The 23,546-nt window shown below is 44.6% G+C and overlaps 1 long non-coding RNA gene across 1 annotated transcript; it reads right to left on the reverse strand.

Annotated features, from left to right (window-relative positions):
• Positions 1 to 1,264: 1,264 nt before the first annotated feature.
• On the reverse strand, positions 1,265 to 2,901 carry LOC120030844. The gene is made up of 3 exons (XR_005473697.1): positions 2,649 to 2,901; positions 2,344 to 2,371; positions 1,265 to 1,703 (listed from the first exon to the last, which is right to left on the reverse strand). It is a non-coding gene; the product is annotated as an uncharacterized LOC120030844 (long non-coding RNA).
• Positions 2,902 to 23,546: the final 20,645 nt, after the last annotated feature.

Consider the following 23,546-nt stretch of genomic DNA (forward strand, 5'->3'; position numbering starts at 1 on the left):
TATCAACAAAGTTCTGAGTAAATGGTCTGAATATTTTTAGTTTTTTGAGAAATCTGCTAAGAAATCTACAAACCTGTTTTTGCTTTGTCATTATGGGTTAGTGTGTGTAGATTGATGAGGAGATCAATCCATTTTAGAATAAGGCTGTAACGTAACAAAATGTAGAGGGGTTGGAATACTTTCCGAATGCACTGTACAATCTGAGTTGATTTAGCCTGAGTGTCTCTCCATATCCAGCTACTCCACAGGACTGTTGGGCAGGGCAGCAGTGGAGCATGTCAGTCCATTCAAGTCAAGTTTATACAATCCATCTTCACCCTTCTTTTACGCTGCTGCTGCTCTCTGTTTATTATCTATGCATAGTCACTTTAACTCTACCTACATGTACATATTACTTCAATTACCTCGACTAACCTGTGCCCCCGCACATTGACTCTGTACCGATACCCCCTGTATATAGCCTCCACATTGACTCTGTACCGATACCCCCTGTATATAGTCTCCACATTGACTCTGTACTGATACCCCCTGTATATAGCCTCCACATTGACTCTGTACCGATACCCCCTGTATATAGCCTCCACATTGACTCTGTACCGATACCCCCTGTATATAGTCTCCACATTGACTCTGTACCGATACCCCCTGTATATAGCCTCCACATTGACTCTGTACCGATACCCCCTGTATATAGTCTCCACATTGACTCTGTACCGGTACCCCCTGTATATAGCCTCCACATTGACTCTGTACCGGTACCACCTGTATATAGTCTCCACATTGACTCTGTACCGATACCCCCTGTATATAGCCTCCACATTGACTCTGTACCGATACCCCCTGTATATAGTCTCCACATTGACTCTGTACCGATACCCCCTGTATATAGTCTCCACATTGACTCTGTACCGATACCCCCTGTATATAGTCTCCACATTGTACCGATACCCCCTGTATATAGTCTCCACATTGTACCGATACCCCCTGTATATAGTCTCCACATTGTACCGATACCCCCTGTATATAGTCTCCACATTGTACCGATACCCCCTGTATATAGTCTCCACATTGTACCGATACCCCCTGTATATAGCCTCGCTATTGTTATTTTACTGCTGCTCTTTAATTATAAAAAAAATAAAAATTAACTGAACTATTTTTTACTTAACACTTATTTTTCTTAAAACTGCATTGTTGGTTAAGTGCTTGTAAGTAATCATTTCACCTGTTGCATGTGACAAATAACATTTGATTTGATTTTTAATCTGCTGTTACAGTATCTCAGCTGTAACACTCCTTCTGAGCCAAGCTGAGTCTCTGAGGTTAAATATGATCCTATAGAGTAGATCAACACACCTGATGATAAGCTAATGTGAGATAATAAACTGTTGAGCCATATTAAAGTAAAACAGGGTGTAAACACAGGGAGAGAAGGGAGAGTGGTAAAGTGACAACACACCAAGTTGTTGATGAGTAACGTGAACTGTTATATCTTCCTGTTTCCCCAGGACAGTCCAATAGAGTGAAAGAGCTGGGTCTTTTCTTTGAACTGAGTTCAAAACAAGCAATCAGATTGGCTACAGTAAAACAAGCAGTGTCAGAATGAAAAGGTGAAACTGTATTACTCTAACCTTGATTGATGGGGACATGGTCATTACTGTGGAGATTGGTGGCAGGTTTGTAAGGTCCATGACTGCAGTTAGCTGAAGAACACAAAACAAAAGAGATGACTCAGTCATTTGTCCGTCACACCACAATACAAGTACTGCTGCTAATACTGTAGCCAGCAGCATACCACCCTGCATACCACTGCTGGCTTGCTTCTGAAGCTAAGCAGGGTTGGTCCTGGTCAGGCCCTGGATGGGAGACCAGATGCTGCTGGAAGTGGTGTTGGAGGGCCAGTAGGAGGCACTCTTTCCTCTGGTCTAAACAAAGATCCCAATGTCCCAGGGCAGTGATTGGGGACACTGCTCTGTGTAGGGTGCCGTCTTTCGGATGGGACGTTAAACGGGTGTCCTGACTCTCTGAGGTCATTAAAGATCCCATGGCACTTATCGTAAGAGTAGGGGTGTTAACACCGGTGTCCTGGCTAAATTCCCAATTTGGCCCTCAACCATCACGGTCACCTAATAATCCCCAGTTTACAATTGGCTCATTCATCCCCTGTAACTATTCCCCAGGTCGTTGCTGCAAATGAGAACGTGTTCTCAGTCAACTTACCTGGTAAAATAACGGAAAAATAAAACTGTCTGTCAACTGTGACAAACTTCCCCTGTCACATCCTGTCACTCATTCATACAACAGCCTCTAGCAGCTTTGTTCTTAGTGTGTGTGTTTACTCACTGAGGCACTGCACCTCCCAAAATGGTGTCTGTAAGAGAGAAAAAACTGGTTGAATAGAGGACAGAAAGAGAACATTCTAGTAGATGTCCTGATTGAACATGTCAGGATTTATACCAACACTCACATGACACATCCCTCCCACCCCTGTCCTTCCTGATAAAGTAGGTAACATGTTAAAAACTGGGATGTAGACAAACTACGACATAGACACATACATGATCTTATTGGTGTATCTTAAACCATGTCCGTGCTTCATCAGATCCAACAGACACACTAGAATAACCACATCAGTAACAGTAACATACCACAGCCTGTGTGCAGTCCACTGAGTAGGTCAGTCTGTCCAGGCAGCCTAAGATAGTGATGAAGTGACTGGTCCGAGCCAAAGTACGGCTTTTGTCCATCTCTTTGTCATTGGCAAGAACAGTCATCTAAATAAAGTAAAAGAGACAACATAAGTCAGAGGTTTAACATAAAGTACTGTAGTTCATTGTTTCCCAACTCCTGATCCTAAAGAACTACTTTTGTTCAAGCTCAGCACTAACACACTGCATTACTCATCAAGACCATGATTAGTTGAACCAGATGGGCGATGTCTGTGCTGGGCTGGAGCAATAGGCTGTAGCTCTTTAGAACCAGGGTTACAATTACTTTAAAAGTTGTACCAACAGATGTAACTCCTTAATGAATTGTCATATTGTAGGTAGCTTCTGCTGTCACTCGCGTTTTCACCCAACCACTGGGTCTCACAATTGGCCAAAGGCGGAGATTCAGGTAGTTCATGGAGGTCATAGGTCATTGTATAGTTAGAATGTTGGATCACCTTACAGTTAATGTTGTGAATGTCTACAACAGGCAGCAGACACCCCACTAGGACTGTGAAAAAGAGAGAACACAGTTACAAATTTACTCCATCAATCGCATGTATTATTATTGCATCAGTGTTGCATCATATAGGCTATTGTGGAAGCCATACAAACAAGGAAATGTCTCTCTCTGTCTTTTCCTCTTTCTCGGGCGTGTACACACACACACACAATGTAGGTCGTCTTGGGGGGAGATGCATGTAGAAATACTGAACAGTAGAATTGGTTGTGGATTGTCAGTAGTGTTGTGTTGGGAGGTGAATGGGCAGAGTGAATAAAGAGAACACAATACAGTCTACTATATTATGTTTGATGTGTGTCTATTAGAGAGTTGTTTTCTCATAGGCTCCACTAGGCCTGTATGTTTTCTCATAGGCTCCACTAGGCCTGTATGTTTTCTCATAGGCTCCACTAGGCCTGTATGTTTTCTCATAGGCTCCACTAGGCCTGTATGTTTTCTCATAGGCTCCACTAGGCCTGTATGTTTTCTCATAGGCTCCACTAGGCCTGTATGTTTTCTCATAGGCTCCACTAGGCCTGTATGTTTTCTCATAGGCTCCACTAGGCCTGCATGGCTGTGTTTGCACACCTATCCCAATTTTAATCTTTTTTTCACTAAGTGGTCTTTTGACCAATCAGATCAGCTCTGAAAAAGAGCTGATGTGAAAAGATCTGATGTGATTGGTTAAAAGACCAATTAGTGAGAAAAGAAATATCAGAATTGGGCTGTGTGTGTAAACCGCAGTCTATAACTGTCTCCACTCGTAAGAAGGCGCGCCCTGGTTTTTAAACCGGTTCATGCTTGATTGAACTGTCTGATGGGGACCCCCCATCGACTTGGATTCCATTGCCTTTACCACTGGTTATCGTTGCTACTGTAGCCTACGCTAGGATTTGGAGGTGTGACGCGATCAGCAGGAGGTTCATGTGGTTTTGAGGGTAGGACATGGGTTGATCGAAGCTTCGGTATCAATCGTTGATAAACAAACAATAAAACTTTACTCGTGTGGTGGCGGTTCGGCTCGGCTGTGCTGTGACTGGGTCAGAGATGGTAGGAGATAGTGATGGAGAAGAACGTGAACCAAGTATAGAGCAGAGCGGTACAAATAAAGGAGGGAGTAGGAAAGAGAAAAAGAAAGCGGGAGAGAGAGGGAGTAGGGGTTTGAAGGGGAGAGAGAGGGAGTAGTGGTTTGAAGGGGAGAGAGAGGAAGTATGGGTTTGAAGTTGAGAGAGAGGGAGTAGTGGTTTGAAGGGGAGAGAGAGGGAGTAGTGGTTTGAAGGGGAGAGAGAGGGAGTATGGGTTTGAAGGGGAGAAAGAGGGAGTAGGGGTTTGAAGGGGAGAGAGAGGGAGTAGTGGTTTGAAGGGGAGAGAGAGGGAGTATGGGTTTGAAGTTGAGAGAGAGGGAGTAGGGGTTTGAAGGGGAGAGAGAGGGAGTATGGGTTTGAAGGGGAGAAAGAGGGAGTAGGGGTTTGAAGGGGAGAGAGAGGGAGTAGTGGTTTGAAGGGGAGAGAGAGGGAGTATGGGTTTGAAGGGGAGAAAGAGGGAGTAGGGGTTTGAAGGGGAGAGAGAGGGAGTAGTGGTTTGAAGGGGAGAGAGAGGGAGTATGGGTTTGAAGTTGAGAGAGAGGGAGTAGGGGTTTGAAGGGGAGAAAGAGGGAGTAGGGGTTTGAAGGGGAGAGAGAGGGAGTAGGGGTTTGAAGGGGAGAAAGAGGGAGTAGGGGTTTGAAGGGGAGAGAGAGGGAGTAGTGGTTTGAAGGGGAGAGAGAGGGAGTATGGGTTTGAAGTTGAGAGAGAGGGAGTATGGGTTTGAAGGGGAGAGAGAGGGAGTATGGGTTTGAAGGTGAGAGAGAGGGAGTCGGGGTTTGAAGGGGAGAGAAAGGGAGTATGGGTTTGAAGGGGAGAGAAAGGTAGTAGGGGTTTGAAGGGGAGAGAAAGGTAGTAGGGGTTTGAAGGGGAGAAAGAGGGAGTAGGGGTTTGAAGGGGAGAAAGAGGGAGTAGGGGTTTGAAGGGGAGAGAGAGGGAGTAGGGGTTTGAAGGGGAGAGAGAGGGAGTAGTGGTTTGAAGGGGAGAGAGAGGGAGTATGGGTTTGAAGTTGAGAGAGAGGGAGTAGGGGTTTGAAGGGGAGAAAGAGGGAGTAGGGGTTTGAAGGGGAGAGAGAGGGAGTAGGGGTTTGAAGGGGAGAGAGAGGGAGTAGGGGTTTGAAGGGGAGAGAGAGGGAGTAGGGGTTTGAAGGGGAGAAAGAGGGAGTAGGGGTTTGAAGGGGAGAGAGAGGGAGTAGTGGTTTGAAGGGGAGAGAGAGGGAGTATGGGTTTGAAGTTGAGAGAGAGGGAGTATGGGTTTGAAGGGAGAGAGAGGGAGTATGGGTTTGAAGGGGAGAGAGAGGGAGTCGGGGTTTGAAGGGGAGAGAAAGGGAGTATGGGTTTGAAGTTGAGAGAGAGGGAGTATGGGTTTGAAGGGGAGAGAGAGGGAGTATGGGTTTGAAGTTGAGAGAGAGGGAGTAGGGGTTTGAAGGGGAGAGAGAGGGAGTATGGGTTTGAAGGTGAGAGAGAGGGAGTATGGGTTTGAAGGGGAGAGAAAGGTAGTAGGGGTTTGAAGGGGAGAGAGAGGGAGTATGGGTTTGAAGGTGAGAGAGAGGGAGTCGGGGTTTGAAGGGGAGAGAAAGGGAGTATGGGTTTGAAGGGGAGAGAAAGGGAGTATGGGTTTGAAGGGGAGAGAAAGGTAGTAGGGGTTTGAAGGGGAGAAAGAGGGAGTAGGGGTTTGAAGGGGAGAAAGAGGGAGTAGGGGTTTGAAGGGGAGAGAGAGGGAGTAGGGGTTTGAAGGGGAGAAAGAGGGAGTAGGGGTTTGAAGGGGAGAGAGAGGGAGTAGTGGTTTGAAGGGGAGAGAGAGGGAGTATGGGTTTGAAGTTGAGAGAGAGGGAGTAGGGGTTTGAAGGGGAGAAAGAGGGAGTAGGGGTTTGAAGGGGAGAGAGAGGGAGTAGGGGTTTGAAGGGGAGAGAGAGGGAGTAGGGGTTTGAAGGGGAGAAAGAGGGAGTAGGGGTTTGAAGGGGAGAGAGAGGGAGTAGTGGTTTGAAGGGGAGAGAGAGGGAGTATGGGTTTGAAGTTGAGAGAGAGGGAGTATGGGTTTGAAGGGGAGAGAGAGGGAGTATGGGTTTGAAGGTGAGAGAGAGGGAGTCGGGGTTTGAAGGGGAGAGAAAGGGAGTATGGGTTTGAAGGGGAGAGAGAGGGAGTAGGGGTTTGAAGGGGAGAAAGAGGGAGTAGGGGTTTGAAGGGGAGAGAGAGGGAGTAGGGGTTTGAAGGGGAGAGAGAGGGAGTAGGGGTTTGAAGGGGAGAAAGAGGGAGTAGGGGTTTGAAGGGGAGAGAGAGGGAGTAGTGGTTTGAAGGGGAGAGAGAGGGAGTATGGGTTTGAAGTTGAGAGAGAGGGAGTATGGGTTTGAAGGGGAGAGAGAGGGAGTATGGGTTTGAAGGTGAGAGAGAGGGAGTCGGGGTTTGAAGGGGAGAGAAAGGGAGTATGGGTTTGAAGGGGAGAGAAAGGTAGTAGGGGTTTGAAGGGGAGAGAGAGGGAGTAGGGGTTTGAAGGGGAGAAAGAGGGAGAAAGAGGGAGTAGGGGTTTGAAGGGGAGAGAGAGGGAGTAGTGGTTTGAAGGGGAGAGAGAGGGAGTATGGGTTTGAAGTTGAGAGAGAGGGAGTATGGGTTTGAAGGGGAGAGAGAGGGAGTATGGGTTTGAAGGGGAGAGAGAGGGAGTATGGGTTTGAAGGGGAGAGAGAGGGAGTCGGGGTTTGAAGGGGAGAGAAAGGGAGTATGGGTTTGAAGTTGAGAGAGAGGGAGTATGGGTTTGAAGGGGAGAGAGAGGGAGTATGGGTTTGAAGTTGAGAGAGAGGGAGTAGGGGTTTGAAGGGGAGAGAGAGGGAGTATGGGTTTGAAGGTGAGAGAGAGGGAGTATGGGTTTGAAGGGGAGAGAAAGGTAGTAGGGGTTTGAAGGGGAGAGAGAGGGAGTATGGGTTTGAAGGTGAGAGAGAGGGAGTCGGGGTTTGAAGGGGAGAGAAAGGTAGTAGGGGTTTGAAGGGGAGAGAGAGGGAGTATGGGTTTGAAGGGGAGAGAGAGGGAGTATGGGTTTGAAGGGGAGAGAGAGGGAGTAGGGGTTTGAAGGGGAGAGAAAGGGAGTATGGGTTTGAAGGGGAGAGAAAGGGAGTATGGGTTTGAAGGGGAGAGAAAGGGAGTATGGGTTTGAAGGGGAGAGAGAGGGAGTATGGGTTTGAAGGGGAGAGAGAGGGAGTAGGGGTTTGAAGGGGAGAGAGAGGGAGTATGGGTTTGAAGGGGAGAGAGAGGGAGTCGGGGTTTGAAGGGGAGAGAGAGGGAGTAGGGGTTTGAAGGGGAGAGAAAGGGAGTATGGGTTTGAAGGGGAGAGAAAGGTAGTAGGGGTTTGAAGGGGAGCGAGAGGGAGTATGGGTTTGAAGGGGAGAGAGAGGGAGTATGGGTTTGAAGGGGAGAGAGAGGGAGTAGGGGTTTGAAGGGGAGAGAAAGGGAGTATGGGTTTGAAGGGGAGCGAGAGGGAGTATGGGTTTGAAGGGGAGCGAGAGGGAGTAGGGGTTTGAAGGGGAGCGAGAGGGAGTATGGGTTTGAAGGGGAGAGAGAGGGAGTATGGGTTTGAAGGGGAGAGAGAGGGAGTAGGGGTTTGAAGATTGCAAGCAACAAGGGGTGGAGTTAGGGTAGATAGCCAATGCTCATAGTGTGGCATATGTTGGGTGTGAGGCAATGAAGCAGGCAGTGGAGGTGCAACAAGTGAGAGTGGAGAGAAGGAGGTCAAATGCTGAGGCAGTGAGGGTGGTCCATGTCCAGGGAGATACAGGTTCAAGGGAGAGATGGGTAGGAGCATCTAAACCGGGGATTACGGGGCTGGTGGGCGGCAATATGGTATACATAGATAAGAGAAGCTGGTGACGTTCATAGCAAGAGTTATCAATAGCACTGCTAAAATAGAGTCTAAAACAGAGAGGATTCAGCTAATAGTGAAAGCGTGTGGGAGACATCTCGGTATGACAGGGTTGACATGGGAAGAGGATCGAGGTTTGAGATAACCTCAATCAGCCGAGGGTGGAGTCATGTGTTACTGGATCTTAGTTATGGTGGTAGTACTACAATGGAATGCTTGAAGCCTGTTGGCTAATGGGCAGGAGTTCAAGCAGTTCATTGTAGATATGCCAGCTAAGCCTGATGTGATTTGTGTGCAGGAAACATGGCTCAAACCTACTGTGGAGTTTATCATACAAGGACATGTAGTGGTTCGTAGGGACAGAGATGTGGGGGGGGGGGGGGGGGGGGTGCCACCTTCATAAAGCAAGGACATCCTTAAAGGATGCTAGGCAAAGGCATTGAACAGGAATATGTGATGGTGGAGGTGGACCTGGAAGTGCTGGAAGAGGAGGTGTCAGTGGATGGAGTAGGCAGGTGGTTGTTTGGAAGGGCAAAGTGGGGTCAGTTTCAGGAGCCGAGTGAGCAGATGATGGATCGGGTGGATATGAGAGGGAATGTGAATAGTATAAATAACTGGGTGAGAACAGCGTTAGTGAGGGCAGCTACTGAGGCTATACCTAAGAGTTCAGGGAGGAGGAAAGCAGTCCCATGGTGGACGGAGGAGTGTGGGGCAATGGTGAGGAGTAGGAACAGGGCATTTAGAGTACTGAAAATGACACATACCTTCCAACATCTGATTCAGTATAAGCAGGCCCAGGCCCTGGTGAGAAGAACTATACGTCAGGCAAAGAGGTCCTGTTGGCGTCAGTTCTGCGACACCATTGGAAGGTCGACACCTGTGGGAGAAGTGTGGGGGATGATTAAGGCATGAGTGGGGTCAGAAGGGAGTGGGATTATTCAGTGTTGACGAGTAGGAAGGATGTGGCAGTAACAGATGAGGAGAAGGCAGAGAGGATGACCAAAGCATTTGTCCAAGTGCATAGCTCGGCAAATCTGTCGGAGGAGGGGCAGAAGGGGAGAGAGAGAATGAGAGAGGAGCACCCTGGAGTGCTGGATACGAGGGAGGATGTAAATTATGCATTGAATGCACCATTTATCATGGCAGAGATGAAAAGGGCAATAGGTAAGGATGGGTTAATTTCACCTGGGAAATATGAGGTGTGCTATGTTATGTTGGCCCATTTTAGTGATGAGGCACTGGATAAGGTATTGGTGATGTACAACGGAGTTTGGGAGGAGGGGAAACTACCAGGCAGCTGGAAGGAGGCAGGAGTGGTACCAATCCAGAAGCCAATCCCAGTAATCCCAAAACAAAGGCGCAGCAGAATGGGCAGACGGAGCGGCCTCCTGGTCAGGCTCCGTAAACGTGCACATCGCTCACCGCTGCCGAGTATACTACTCACCAATGTCCAGTCTCTTGACAACAAGGTAGACGGAATTCGAGCAAGGGTTACCTTCCAGAGAAACACCGTCTTATAGGCAAAAACTCAAACAGGATGTACCAGTGACGAGAACCATTCAACGCTGGTCTGACCAATCGGAAGCCACGCTTCAAGATTGTTTGATCACGCGGACTGGAATATGTTCCGGTCAGCCGCTGACTCTGTGAGTGAGTTTATAAAGAAGTGCATTGGAGATGTTGTACCCACTGTGACTATTAAAACCTACCCTAACCAGAACCCGTAGATCGATAGCGGCATTTGCGCAAAACTGAAAGCGTGATCCACTGCATTTAACCATGGAAAGAGGTCTGGAAATATGGCTGAACATAAACACTGTAGTTATTCCCTCTGCAAGGCAATCAAACAAGCGAAATGCCGGTACAGGGACAAGGTGGAGTCGCAATTCAATGGCTTATGTGGCAGGGTCTACAGGAAATAACAGACTACAAAAATAAAAACACCCACTTCACGGACACAGACGTCACGCTTCCAGACAACCTAAACACCTTCTTTGCCCGCTTTGAGGATAATAGTGCCACCGTCGCGGCTCACTAACAAGGACTGCGCCCCCCTCTCCTTCTCCGTGGCCGACGTTAACCCTCGCAAGGCTGCTGGCCCAGACGGCATCCCTAGCCGCCTCCTCAGAGCATGTACAGACCAGCTGGCTGGTGTGTTTACGTACATATTCAATCTCCCTATCCCAGTCTGTTGTCCCCACATGCTTCAAGATGGCTACAATTGTTCCTGTACCCAAGAAGGCAAAGATAACTGAACTAAATGACTACCGCCCCGTAGCACTCACTTCTGTCATCAAGTGCTTTGAGAAGCTAGTCAAGGATCATATCACCTCCACCTTACCAGCCACACTAGACCCACTTCAGTTTGTATACCGCCCCAACAGGTTCACAGATGACACAATCGCCATCACACTGCACACTGCCCTATCCCATCTGGACAAAAATAAAACCTATGTAAGAATGCTGTTCATTGACTGGGGTGGCAGGTAGCCTAGTGGTTAGAGTGTTGGGCCTGTAACCGAAAGGTTGCTAGATCGAATCCCCAAGCTGATAAGGGAAAAATCTGTTGTTCTGCCCCTGAACAAGGCAGTTAACCCACTGTTCCTAGGCTGTCATTGTAAATAAGAATTTGTTCTTAACTGACTTGCCTAGTTAAATAAAGGTTCAAAAAATTAAATAAAAATGTATTGACTACAGCTCAGCATTCAACACCATAGTACCCTCCAAGCTCATCATCAAGCTGGAGGCCCTGGGTCTCAACCCCGCCCTGTGCAACTGGGTACTGGACTTTCTGACGGGCCACCGTCAGTAGGAAACAACATCTCCACTTCGCTGACCCTCAACACTGGGGCCCCACAAGGGTGTGTGCTCAGCCCTCTCCTGTACTCCCTGTTCACCCATGATTGTGGCCATGCACACCTCCAACTCAATCATCAAGTTTGCAGACGACACAACAGTAGTGGGCTTGATTACCAACAATGACGATACAGCCTACAGGGAAGAGGTGAGGGCACTCAGAGTGTGGTGTCAGGAAAACAACCTCTCACTCAATGTCAACAAAACAAAGGAGATGATCGTGGACTTCTGAAAACAGCGGATGGAGCACCCCCCTATCCACATCGAAGGGACAGCAGTGGAGAAGGTGGAAAGTTCCTCGGTGTACACATCACAGACAAACTGAAATGGTCCACCCACACAGACAGCGTGGTGAAGGCGCAACAGTGCCTCTTCAACCTCAGGAGGCTGAAGAAATTTGGCTTGTCATACAAAACACTGACAAACTTTTACAGATGCACAATCGAGAGCATCCAACTGCACCGCCCTCAACCGCAAGGCTCTCCAGAGGGTGGTGCGGTTTGCAAACTACCTGCCCTCCATGACAGCTACAGCACCCGATGTCACAGGAAGGCCAAAAAGGTCATCAAGGACAACCACCCGAGCCACTGCCTGTTCACACCGCTATCATCCAGAAGGTGAGGTCAGTACAGGTGCATCAAAGTTGGGACCGAGAGATTAAAAAACAGCTTCTATCTCAAGGCCATCAGACTGCTAAACAGCAATCACTAACTCAGAGGCTGCTGCCTACATTGAGACCCAATCACTGGACACTTTAATAAATGGATCTCTAGTCACTTTAAAAAATGCCACTTTAAATAATGCCACTTTAAATAATGTTTACATATCTTTCATTACTCATTTCACATGTATATACTGTATTTTATACCATCTATTGCACCTTGCCTATGCCGCTCGGCCATCGCTCATCCATATACTTATATGTACATATTCCCATTCACCCCTTTAGATTTGTGTGTATTAGGAAGTTGTTGGTGAATTGTTAGATTACTTGTTAGACATTACTGCACTGTCGGAACTAGAAGCACAAGCATTTAGCTACATTCGCATTAACATCTGCTAACCATGTGTATGTGACCAATAAAATTGGATTTGATTTGAAAGTGTGAGAAGGTGCTAATTGTAATACGCTGTCTGACGGGGAAGGAGTGGGGGACTGGGTGTTCCTCATTGAGGACCATGCATGTTGCATTGATCCAATCTGTAATAGATTATCGCAGTATGCCGTATGGTACAGCAGCCAGAACATCACTGGAAAGGCTAGCTGTCATACAGGGTCAAGGACTCAGAATATGTAGTGGGGCGTTTCGGACCTCCTCGGTGGCTGCACTACAGGTGGAGATGGGGGAGATGCCATTGCAGATTAGGAGACAGCAGCTGCCAATTCATTATTGGTTCAATCTACAGGGACATTTAACTAGGCAAGTCAGTTAAGAACAAATTCTTATTTACAATGACGGCCTACGGGTGTCTCATGCTGCTTAAGGGATTTTAGAGGCATGCTGGGAACATGAGCGAAAACAGAACACAAGCTCTGGGTGGGTGGGTAATACCCAGGCGAAGGGACTGTATGGAAGGGAGTTTAGTCCAACGGTAGCTCAGTGATGCCAATTTAGCAATTTTGTTGCTAGATTTAGCAACTTTTCACAGTACCCTGGCAACTTCTTTTTTTCAGACAGCACCTAGCAACAAATTTAGCTACTTTTAAAAATGTATTTGAAACTTTTAGCAACTTTTGAAAAGTGACTCAAATGCTAAAATGCACTCATTTTCCCTCTAAATGACACAAAAACGATTTTCTCTGTCACATACTCAGTCACAGCACACGTGCCTGGCTGCAAAAGTGCATTGTGAGGGACGTCAGCAGCAGGAGCTCAGCTCTTGCACAGGCAGCAGCAGGCCAGCAGCAATTTCAGCAAATTAAAAATCATTGTTGGCTGACTGCAGCAGCAGTAGTATGCTTTCGGCGAGACAAACCCAATGAATATAGTTGGTCACAAATGTTTGATCTTGAACAGAACTTACAACATCAATCAACATGTCTCAATCAAAATTGTACAGCCAGAAGTACAGAAAAGAGTGGGAGTCTGTACCTGAATTTAAAAGGTGGCTGAAGCCAGTAATTGGGGATGATTGACAGGCATACTGTGCATACTGCAAATCAGATATGCTTGCAAAAATGTTTGACATCAAAAAACATTGTGCTACAGCAAAGCATATAAATAAATCAAAACCGTACAACCCCACAACGCAGTCTACATTACCACAGTTGGTTAAGAAAGTGGATAACTGCAAAAGCACAGAAGCTACTATGGCAATGGCCATTGCGGAGCATTGTTCGCTGCTAGCATGCAACCATTTAGGTATGGCTTGCAAAGCTGCCTTTTCAGATTCTGTGGCAGCAACAAACTTCCAAATGCACCGCACCAAGTGCACAGAAATGATTAGGGGAGTACTGGCTCCTTATTTTCTCAAAAGGGAAACATCAGATGTGAGGGATGAGAAGTTCAGTCTCCTTTTGGATGAGTCCACTGATGTCAGTGTCTCGAAATACTGGGTGTGGTGATTCGGTGTTTCAGTGCTAAAAAAAGTACCGTTGTGTCCACATTTCTCAGGCTGGTTGAATTGGAGGGGGGCGATGCCAGATCAATAGCAAAGGCGGTAGTTGAGTTTCTTGAGAAGTGTAACCTTAAAAAAATAGAATCTTCAGGGTATTGGCACTGATAATGCTTCCGTGATGACTGGGGTGCACAACGGGGTGCACATGATTTTAAAGGAAGATACTCATCCGCTGTGTGTGCCAGTCTTTACAATTGGCTGTCTGTACAGCATCCAAAGAAACCATCCCTAAGAGTGTTGAGTACTTAATCAGGGAAACTACAACTGGTTTTCGATTTCCCCAAAATGGCTCGAGGCGTACAAAGCAGTGTATGCCACCATTAATTGTGGCCAGAAACCCCTGTAGATCACCAAAGTGTGTGCCACACGCTGGCTATCGATTGAGCCTGCGGTAACTCGTATATTGAGCCAGTGGGAAGAACTGAAACTCCACTTTGAGTTGACCAAGGCCAGTGAGCATTGCTACATGGCGGATGTGCTCCACGCCATGTACATGGACAAGACCAACTATGTCTACCTGACATTCTTGAAATCAATCCTGTCCAACGTACAAGTTGCAGTGAAGTCATTTGAGGGAGAGCAAACAGATCCTGTCAAGCTTTTGGACACTCTGGTATACCTCTTAACATAAATTTGCAGCAGAGTAGTCAACCCTATGGCAAAAATTGATGTCCTGAAGGATGCCATTGATGGACATCTCAGTCCATCACCATACCTTGGGTACCTTTTAGAGAGGACGGTGTACCAACTCAGTCTTGCGCCAGAGGACGAAAAGGTCATTTGGAGACAGTGCATCAACTACATTGTTGCTTTAAGCAAGGAGCTGCAAGCAAGGCTCCCAGACAACCTAGAAGCCTTGTGAAACATGGCCTTGTTCAGTGTTAAGGAAACGCTAAAGCACAATAAAGGCACCACTGAAATTATTAAAGTAGCTGAGCTACTGGGGTATAAGCCCCAAACAATTGATTAAATTGTTTCCCAATGGAGAAACATCCATCTGTTTTGGTGGGACTCAACTGAAAATACAGTCCAGTTTTGGAGTGAAGTCAATAACTACACGGACTCTTCCGGGTCAAATCCATTTGAAGAACTGTGCAAAGCTGCACTCGCTGTCCTCTCCTTGCCACACTCAAATGCGGAGGTTGAACGGCTGTTCAGCCAAATGAGTGTTGGCAAGTCAAAGTTAAGAAATAGAATGTCACTGCACACTCTCAACTCCATACTCCTGGTGCGGTATGGACTGAAGCTGGCTGGTGATACCTGTTACCAGCATAAACTACCAAGTGAAATTCTGCAGCAGTTTGGCACCACAGCAGCATACAGCTTTAAGGCCACTCCATCCTCTACTGCTGGTTTCAGCTCTGTGACAATGCAGTTGGACAGTGAAGATGAAGAGAATTTCCTTGCCAATCTATGATTCATCATATTTACAGTACGTATGCAAGGAGTGGACTTTCTGGAACTGGCGGAGACACACAGCTGATGGTGACAGTATGTACTGCAGTGTGTGCGAAAACAGTGGCAATATCTGGAGGAAACCATTGAGTAGCTAGCCAGCCAAGCAGAACAACAACCTGGAGAGAGCTGGAGAGAGATGCCTAGCGCACACATCATTATTTGAGTTAAGTTGCTTGTTCAATAAGATAGCATATATACCTTTTTATTAGCCTGTACCTGTAATTGTTGATCAGTTAGGTAGCATGTTAACTAACTACCAATACACTGCTTAAAACTATAATGTTCAGAATGTGTAGGTTTACTAGTTAAAAAGAAAATAAATAAAATGTAATTGTTCAATAATGTGTAATTGTTCAATAATTCAATGTGTTGTGTTTAAAAATAAAAATGTTATCATATAAAAATGTGTTGTGTTTATATTACTTTTACAAATAAAAATATATGATAATAAACAAACAAATCTAAACTAACAAATGTCAAATCATATTTTTTGCCGAGATGGCCAGTCAATTTGAGTAACGTTATTGTGTATTCTACGTAATGACGCAGTTTTACGTTATTACGCAATGACGTCATCACGCAATGGCACGACAACGTCATTTAGCTACTTTTTTCGACCTGCCTCTAGCAACTTTTCCTGAAAATTAGTAGGCAACACTGCGGTAGCTACTCCTGTAATAAACCATGGCTACTCCCGCCTCCAGTAGTTGATCTAGAAGTATTGGAGAGACTACAGAAAGATAGGGAGGGTGTTGATCCATCTGATTTGTTTAAGAGACATCTGGATACTGTGTATCAGGATTTTGAGGCCATTTACACAGATGGTTCAAAAGATTCAAAGACAGGACGTACTGGGTCAGCATTTGTAGTGCAGGAATGTGGGGTGACAGTCAGGAATCTATTAGGGCAACACATATAGTGCTGTAACCTACGGTATGTATCACTGACTGAAGAGAGCGCGCGATTCCATTAAAAGCCTAGTCCGGCTCATTCAATGGCTAGGCCATCCTTCAATGTAATATAGGCTATTGTATGCGCGCACACTCGGCACACCCAATTACCTTCACAGATGCTGAAACTGCCGAGAAAGAAAACGCAGAATTTTTGACATCAACAAACATCACAATGTATAAAAGTTACATACAAAAATGTATGGGCTATAAATCACTTCACAAAATAAGAACAAACCATTGTACTGTAAACTATTAAATTACAAACTTACTGCACGGTGTGCAGGTCAGGTTCCACATGCCAGAAATTATAGGAATGGTCATCCAACCCGATGGAAAATGTAGCCTATATATCCTGGTAGGCTACGCGTTCATGAAAATAATGTCGGTGTTGTGGAATTTTAAGTGTTCGGAAATTGTGCTCATAGAAATCCTACTGACACTGTAAATTGCTCGACTATGCTAGTCTACTTCTGGTGCTGCTTAAGTCACCAGGACACCGGCGATGACACGGCGCACTTCTGGGGTTCGGTCTGGATCATTGTGGGGTGACATCCGCTGGCATACAGTGCCTTCAGAAAGTATTCACACCCCTTGACTTTTTCACATAAGAAGTTGCATGGACTCATTGTGTGCAATAGTGGTGTCTAACATCATTTTTGTATGACTGCCTCATCTCTGTACCCCACACATACAATTATCTGTAAGGTCCCTCAGTCAACAGTGAATTTCAAACACAGATTCAACCACACAGACCAGGGAGGTTTTACAATGCCTCACAAAGAAGGACACCTATTGGTAGATGGGTAAAACCCCCCACATTGAATATCCCTTTGAGCATGGTGAAGTTAATAATTACACTTTGGATGGTGTACCAATACACCCAGTCACTAAAAAGATACAGGCGTCCTTCCTAACTCAGCTGCCAGAGAGGAAGGAAACTGCTCAGGGATTTCACCATGAGGCCAATGGTGACTTTAAAACAGTTACAGAGTTGAATGGCTGTGATAGGAGAAAACTAAGGCTGGATCAACAAACATTTTAGTTACCTAACAGAGTGAAAATAAGAGGAAGCCTGTACAGAATACAAATATTCCAAAACATGCATCCTGTTTGTAACAAGGCACTAAAGTAATACTGCAAAAAATGTGGCAAAGCAATAAAACAAGTGTTGGGCTGGTTGGGCTGTGTGGTTGGGCAGGGTGCTTGGGCGGGGTTGTAACTCCAAGCTACTCCCCTGGCCTGCTACTGGAGGATGGTTTTAAACCTCCAACCCCACAAAAACCCAGTCCCTCAGCTCAGACTGAATTCCCCTTTACACTCACACACAGGCCGTAACAACCCTCAGTAGAATGGCTGCTGAATGTACCGTAACCTTGATCCATGGGCACTAGGACCTTCTCCAAGGTCAGTGTAAAATATAGGGCATAGATTCAACCAGATCAAGAGTTAAATGGCGATAGCCGACACCCGTTAGGCTATGGAAATAATGACGATAAAATAAACCATTAGTTCAGTTCTTGACCCTAATGTAGCAGGAGGGGAAATGCAGTGGACGGCTTAGTAGAGGAGCTGGCCAGGGGAATGGGAAAAACAGGAGGTAGTAGTCTGGAGAATGGTGAAGGCAGGAGTATGGAGGTTAACAGGACTTTGTCGCTAAGGGCTGCTGGCATTGAGATGTGTCAACTGTGGCAGAGGTTACCAAATGAAAATAATGACTGATTACATTAGTGTGTAATTACAGCTATACCTGGGTATGAAACTGACTTTAGTGAATTTGTGCCATACCTACCACAACATGAATATGAGATTACTAATAGCGGTAGACTGTAGTCCTCCCTACTGTTGTGACTTTCACTAACCCAGACCAGTCCTCTCTACTGTTGTGACTTTCACTAACCCAGACCAGTCCTCTCTACTGTTGTGACTTTCACTAACCCAGAGCAGAACCCTGAGTTAATAGGAGGTGCAGCCTTCATACTCTACATGGTTCTGCCAGAACCCACAAACTCTTGTTTCTTTGGGTTTGAACTAGTAACTCACAATAAAAGGCATAAAACTGTACATATCCTTTCATATCAAGTACAAAAGAAAAACCCTTACAGATTAGTCAGAACAAGACTATAAATCCCCTACTCAAACAAAAGCCTCTACACACTACTGTCAGCCAGTTGAACCCACTGTGTACCTTTGTTGCACATGAGCAGTAATTCTGATTAATTAAATAGCAAAGACAAACAGTCAAATATACTGGCCATATCCAGTCTGTGCCATGTAGTCTGGTGCTGTAGCATTTAGAGTGACAGGAAATCTGAGAAAGTGTACACCGTCCCACCCTGCTGTCAGAGGGAAATCACATGAGGCGATGGTAACACCCCCTGTTCTTATTGGAGTATGTTTAGCCATATAAGGAGTCTACACTGGGTGTTGGTACTCATGTCACAAAGCAGCCAAAGAATAGCACAAACAATGCAGATGTTGTCATGGAATTATGGCAATCTTTTATCTAGCTGGCACTCCTCAAGCAAAATATTGTCTCTGGTTAAACATTACAATAATTGGAAATTAGGGTAAACAAGTTCAATCCTAGATTTTATATATATTTAAAGCATTGATAAAGTGTTGTTTTTATATTTTGCTCTGTCACCATTCAACTGGCCCATGTTCTGGGTAGCTTGTGGTTTGGCATGGGTACAATAATTGTAAAATCGATAGAGTAGAATTACCATCCACTCTCTGCTTACATTCATGAAGTTTATTAAAAGTGAAAATGATCACGAGAAACAGCAACCACTAAAATCAAGATAGAACTTAACACATCATAAATGGTTTCATCTTTAAAAAATTATCTGTTGAACAGCAGTAGGGCAAAGTAAAGACTGATATAAAGATGGATAACATGATGAGTTATGAACTGTTTGTTCTGACCTGTCATTGGTGAGTTCAGAGAGAGAGAGAGGGGGAAAAGGGGGAGGTGGAGAGAGAGCAAGAAAGAGAGGGCCTTCTCGGCACTACCTCTCTCCCTCCCTCCCTCACAGCAGTTGAAATCAGGGGACTTCCCTAACAGGTTTGGCGGTAGGGCTGCTCAAATAATTATTGGGATGATGATTAGAATGTTGTGTTAAGACTGAAATAAGGGGCTCTATTCAAGCCGTATCGCAGAAGTTCAGCGTTACAGTGCGATTGAAATTTAAAGGCAATGTTCCCACGTTAGCGAAGACTGCATTCACGGTAAGCGTTGCATATGTCGCTTCAAACAGAAATGATCTTTAAAATGTATATTGCACAATCTGTAACGCTTCAGCGATACAGGTTGAATAGAGCCCAAGGTCTCTCATAACTGTATTTAACTCATCCAGCTTTTAATTTCCACACAGTTGGTCAACACACTGTTGATGAAATAAAATGGAACTGACTAAAATAATAAGTGCTTGAAGACAGTGAAAATACAGTGCATTCGGAAAGTATTCAGACCCCTTGACTTTTCCCATATTTTGTTACATTACAGCCTTATTCTAAAATGTATTAAATTAATGCTTTTCCTCCTCAATCTACACACAATACCCCATAATGACAAAGCGAAAACAGGTTTTAGAAATTTTAGCAAATGTATAAAATATAAAAACATCAATACCTAATTTACGTAAGTATTCAGAAACTTTGTTATCGAAATTGAGCTCAGGTGCATCCTGTTTCAATTGATCATCCTTCAGATGTTTCTACAACTTCATTGGAGTCCACCTGTGGTAAATTCAATTGATTATACATGATTTGGAAAGGCACACACCTGTCTATATAAGGTCCCATAGTTGACAGTGCATGTCAGAGTAAGCCATGAGGTCGCAGGAATTGTCTGTAGAGCTCCAAGACAGGATTGTGTTGAGGCACAGATCTGGGGAAGGGTACTAAAAAAATGTCTGCAGCATTGAAGGTCCCCAAGAACACAGTGGCCTCCATCATTCTTAAATTGAAGAAGTTTGGAACCACCAAGACACTTCCTAGAGCTGGCCGCCCGGCCAAACTGAGCAATCGAGGGAGAAGGACCTTGATCAAGGTGGTGACCAAGAACTTGATGGTCAGTCTGACAGAGCTCCAGAGTTTCTCAGTGGAAATTGGAGAACCTTCCAGAAGGACAACCATCTCTGCAGCACTCAACCAATCAGTGCTTTTTGGTAGAGTGGCCAGACGGAAGCCATTCCTCAATAAAAGACACATGACAGCCATTTTGGAGTTTGCCAGAATGCACCTAAAGGACTCTCAGACCATGAGAAACAAGACTCTCTGGTCTGATGAAACCAAGATTGAACTCACATTTGGAGGAAACCTGAAACCATCCCTACAGTAAAGCATGGTGGTGGCAGCATCATGCTGTGGGGATGTTTTTCAGCAGCAGGGACTGGGAGCATAGCCAGGATTGAGGGAAAGATGAAGTGGGCAAAGTACAGAGAGATCATTGATGAAAACCTGCTCCAGAGCGCTCAGGACCTCAGACTGGGGCGAAGGTTCACCTTCTAACAGGACAACGACCCTAAGCACACAGCCAAGAAAACACAAGAGTGGCTTCTGGAAAAGTCTCTGAATGTCCTTGAGTTGCCCAGCCAGAGCCCAGACTTTAACATGATTTAACATCTCTGAAGAGACATGAAAACAGCTGTGCAGCGACAGTCCCCGTCCAACCTGATAGAGCTTGAGAGGATCTGAAGAGAAGAATGGGAGAAACTCTCCAGATACAGGTGTGCCAAGCTTGTAGCGTCATACCCAAGAAGATTTGAGGCTGTAATTACTGCCAAAGGTGCTTCAACAAAGTACGGAGTAAAAGGTCTGAATACTTATGTAACTGTGATATCAGTTTATATATATATATATACACACATTTGTAAAAATTTCTAAAAACTTGTTTTGGCTTTGTCATTATGGGGTATTGTGTGAAGATTGATAAGTGAAAAAAACAATTTAATACATTTTGGAATAAGGCTGTAACGTATCAACATGTGTAAAAAATAAAGGGGTCAGAATACTTTCCCAATGCACTGTGTGTTCCATAGCCTGTCAGTTTAAGTAACTGGATACAACATTGGCTTTTTGATGTCAGCACCATTATGAAGATATACTACAAGCAAAAATGTCTGAGTAAACAGTTGAAGTCAGAAGTTTACATACACCTTAGCCTAATACATTTAAACTCAGTTTTTCACAATTCCTGACATTTAATCCTAGTAAAAATTCACTGTCTTAGGTCAGTTAGGATCACCACTTTATTTTAAGAATATGAAATGTCAGAATAATAGTAAAGAATGATTTATTTCAGCTTTTATTATTTCTTTCATCACATTCCCAGTGGGTCAGAAGTTTACATACACTCAATTCATAATTGGTAGCATTGCCTTTAAATTGTTTAACTTGGGTCAAACGTTTCCAGAAGCCTTCCACAAGCTTCCCACAATAAGTTGGGTGAATTTTGGTCCATTCCTCCTGACAGAGCTGGTGGAACTGAGTCAGGTTTGTAGGCCTCCTTGCTCGCGCACACTTTTTCAAATCTGCCCACACATTTTCTATAGGATTGAGGTCAGGGCTTTATGATAGCCACTCCAATACCTTGACTTTGTTGTCCTTAAGCCATTTTGCCACAACTTTAGAAGTATGTTTGGGGTCATTGTCCATTTGGAAGACCCATTTGCGGCCAAGCTTTAACTTCCTGACTGATGTCTTGAGATGTTGCTTCAATATATCCACATAATTTTCCTGCCTCATGATGCCATCTATTTTGTGAAGTACACCAGTCCCTCCTGCAGCAAAGCATCCCCACAACATGATGCTGCCACCCCCGTGCTTCACGGTTGGGATGGTGTTCTTCGGCTTGCAAGCCTCCACCTTTTTCCTCCAAACATAACAATGGTCATTATGGCCAAACAGTTATATTTTTGTTTCATCAGACTAGAGGACATTTCTCCAAAAAGTATGATCTTTGTCCCCATGTGCAGTTGCAAACCGTAGTCTGGCTTTTATTAATGGTGGTTTTGGAGCAGTGGCTTCTTCCTTGCTGGGCGGCCTATCAGGTTATGTCGATAAAGGACTCGTTTTACTGTGGATATAGGTACTTTTGTATCTGTTTCCTCCAGAATCTTCACAAGGTCCTTTGCTGTTGTTCTGGGATTGATTGTACAGATGAACGTGGTACCTTCAGGCGTTTGGAAATTGCTCCCAAGGATGAACCAGACTGATTTATTTTGATTTTCCCATGATGTCAAGCAAAGAGGCACTGAGTTTGAAGGTAGGCATTGAAATACATCCACAGGTACACCTCCAATTGACTCAAATGATGTCAATTAGCCTATCAGAAGCTTCTAAAGCCATGACATCATTTTCTGGAATTTTCCAAGCTGTTTAAAGGTGCAGTCAACATAGTGTATGTAAACTTCTGACCCATTGGAATTGTGATACAGTGAATTATAAGGGAAATAATCTGTCTGTAAACAATTGAGGAAAAATTACTTGTGTCATGCACAAAGTAGATGTCCTAACTGACTTGCCAAAACTATAGTTTGTTAACAAGAAATTTGTGGAGTGGTTGAAAAACGAGTTTTAATGACTCCAACCTAAGTGTATGTAAACTTCCGACTTCAACTGTATATAGCATGTAAGGACAGTAACCCATGGAATGATCACACGAATAACATTTCCTAGGTCTCCCTCAAATCCACAATGGTTTCAATCTCAAAAGAATGTCTTACTCTAGACTTAATTTTAACACATATGGTTAAGTTTGGTTTGGGGTCAATTCCATTTCAATTCAGACAATTCAGGAAGTAAACTGAAATTCCAATTTGAGGAAAATGTGGAATTGGAATTTCAGTTTACTTCCTGAATTGGCTGAATTGAAAAGGAAGTGACCCCAACCTGGGTGTAAGTTGCATTGTCTTCATCTGGCACAATTATTGTGCATAATATTAATATCACATACTGAGATGTGTGTGTGTGTGTGTGTGTGTGTATATATATATATATATAACGTTATACATTATGAAATACATTATATATAAATATGAGTACAGCATTTACAATATTCTAAAAAATATTACATATAAATAAAAGGTAAAGAGGGATACCTAGTCAGTTGTACAACTGAATGCATTCAACTGAAATGTGTCTTCTGCAAATAGCTACATAAATAGTATATGCTGATCAATAAAACAATATATGGTGAACAGAACAGTCATCTTTCTATGTAGTATCCATTTATACTGTATATATATTAGGGGGTAGAGGGAGCAGCCTGAAGTCTAACCCTGATCATATATAGTGTATATATTAAGGGGTAGATGGAGCAGTCTGAAGTCTAACTCTGATCATATATAGTGTATATATTAAGGGGTAGATGGAGCAGTCTGAAGTCTAACTCTGATCATATATAGTGTATATATTAAGGGGTAGATGGAGCAGTCTGAAGTCTAACTCTGATCATATATAGTGTATATATTAAGGGGTAGATGGAGCAGTCTGAAGTCTAACTCTGATCATATATAGT

This window comes from Salvelinus namaycush, chromosome 37 (assembly GCF_016432855.1).
Source record: "Salvelinus namaycush isolate Seneca chromosome 37, SaNama_1.0, whole genome shotgun sequence".
Lineage (NCBI taxonomy): Eukaryota > Metazoa > Chordata > Actinopteri > Salmoniformes > Salmonidae > Salvelinus > Salvelinus namaycush.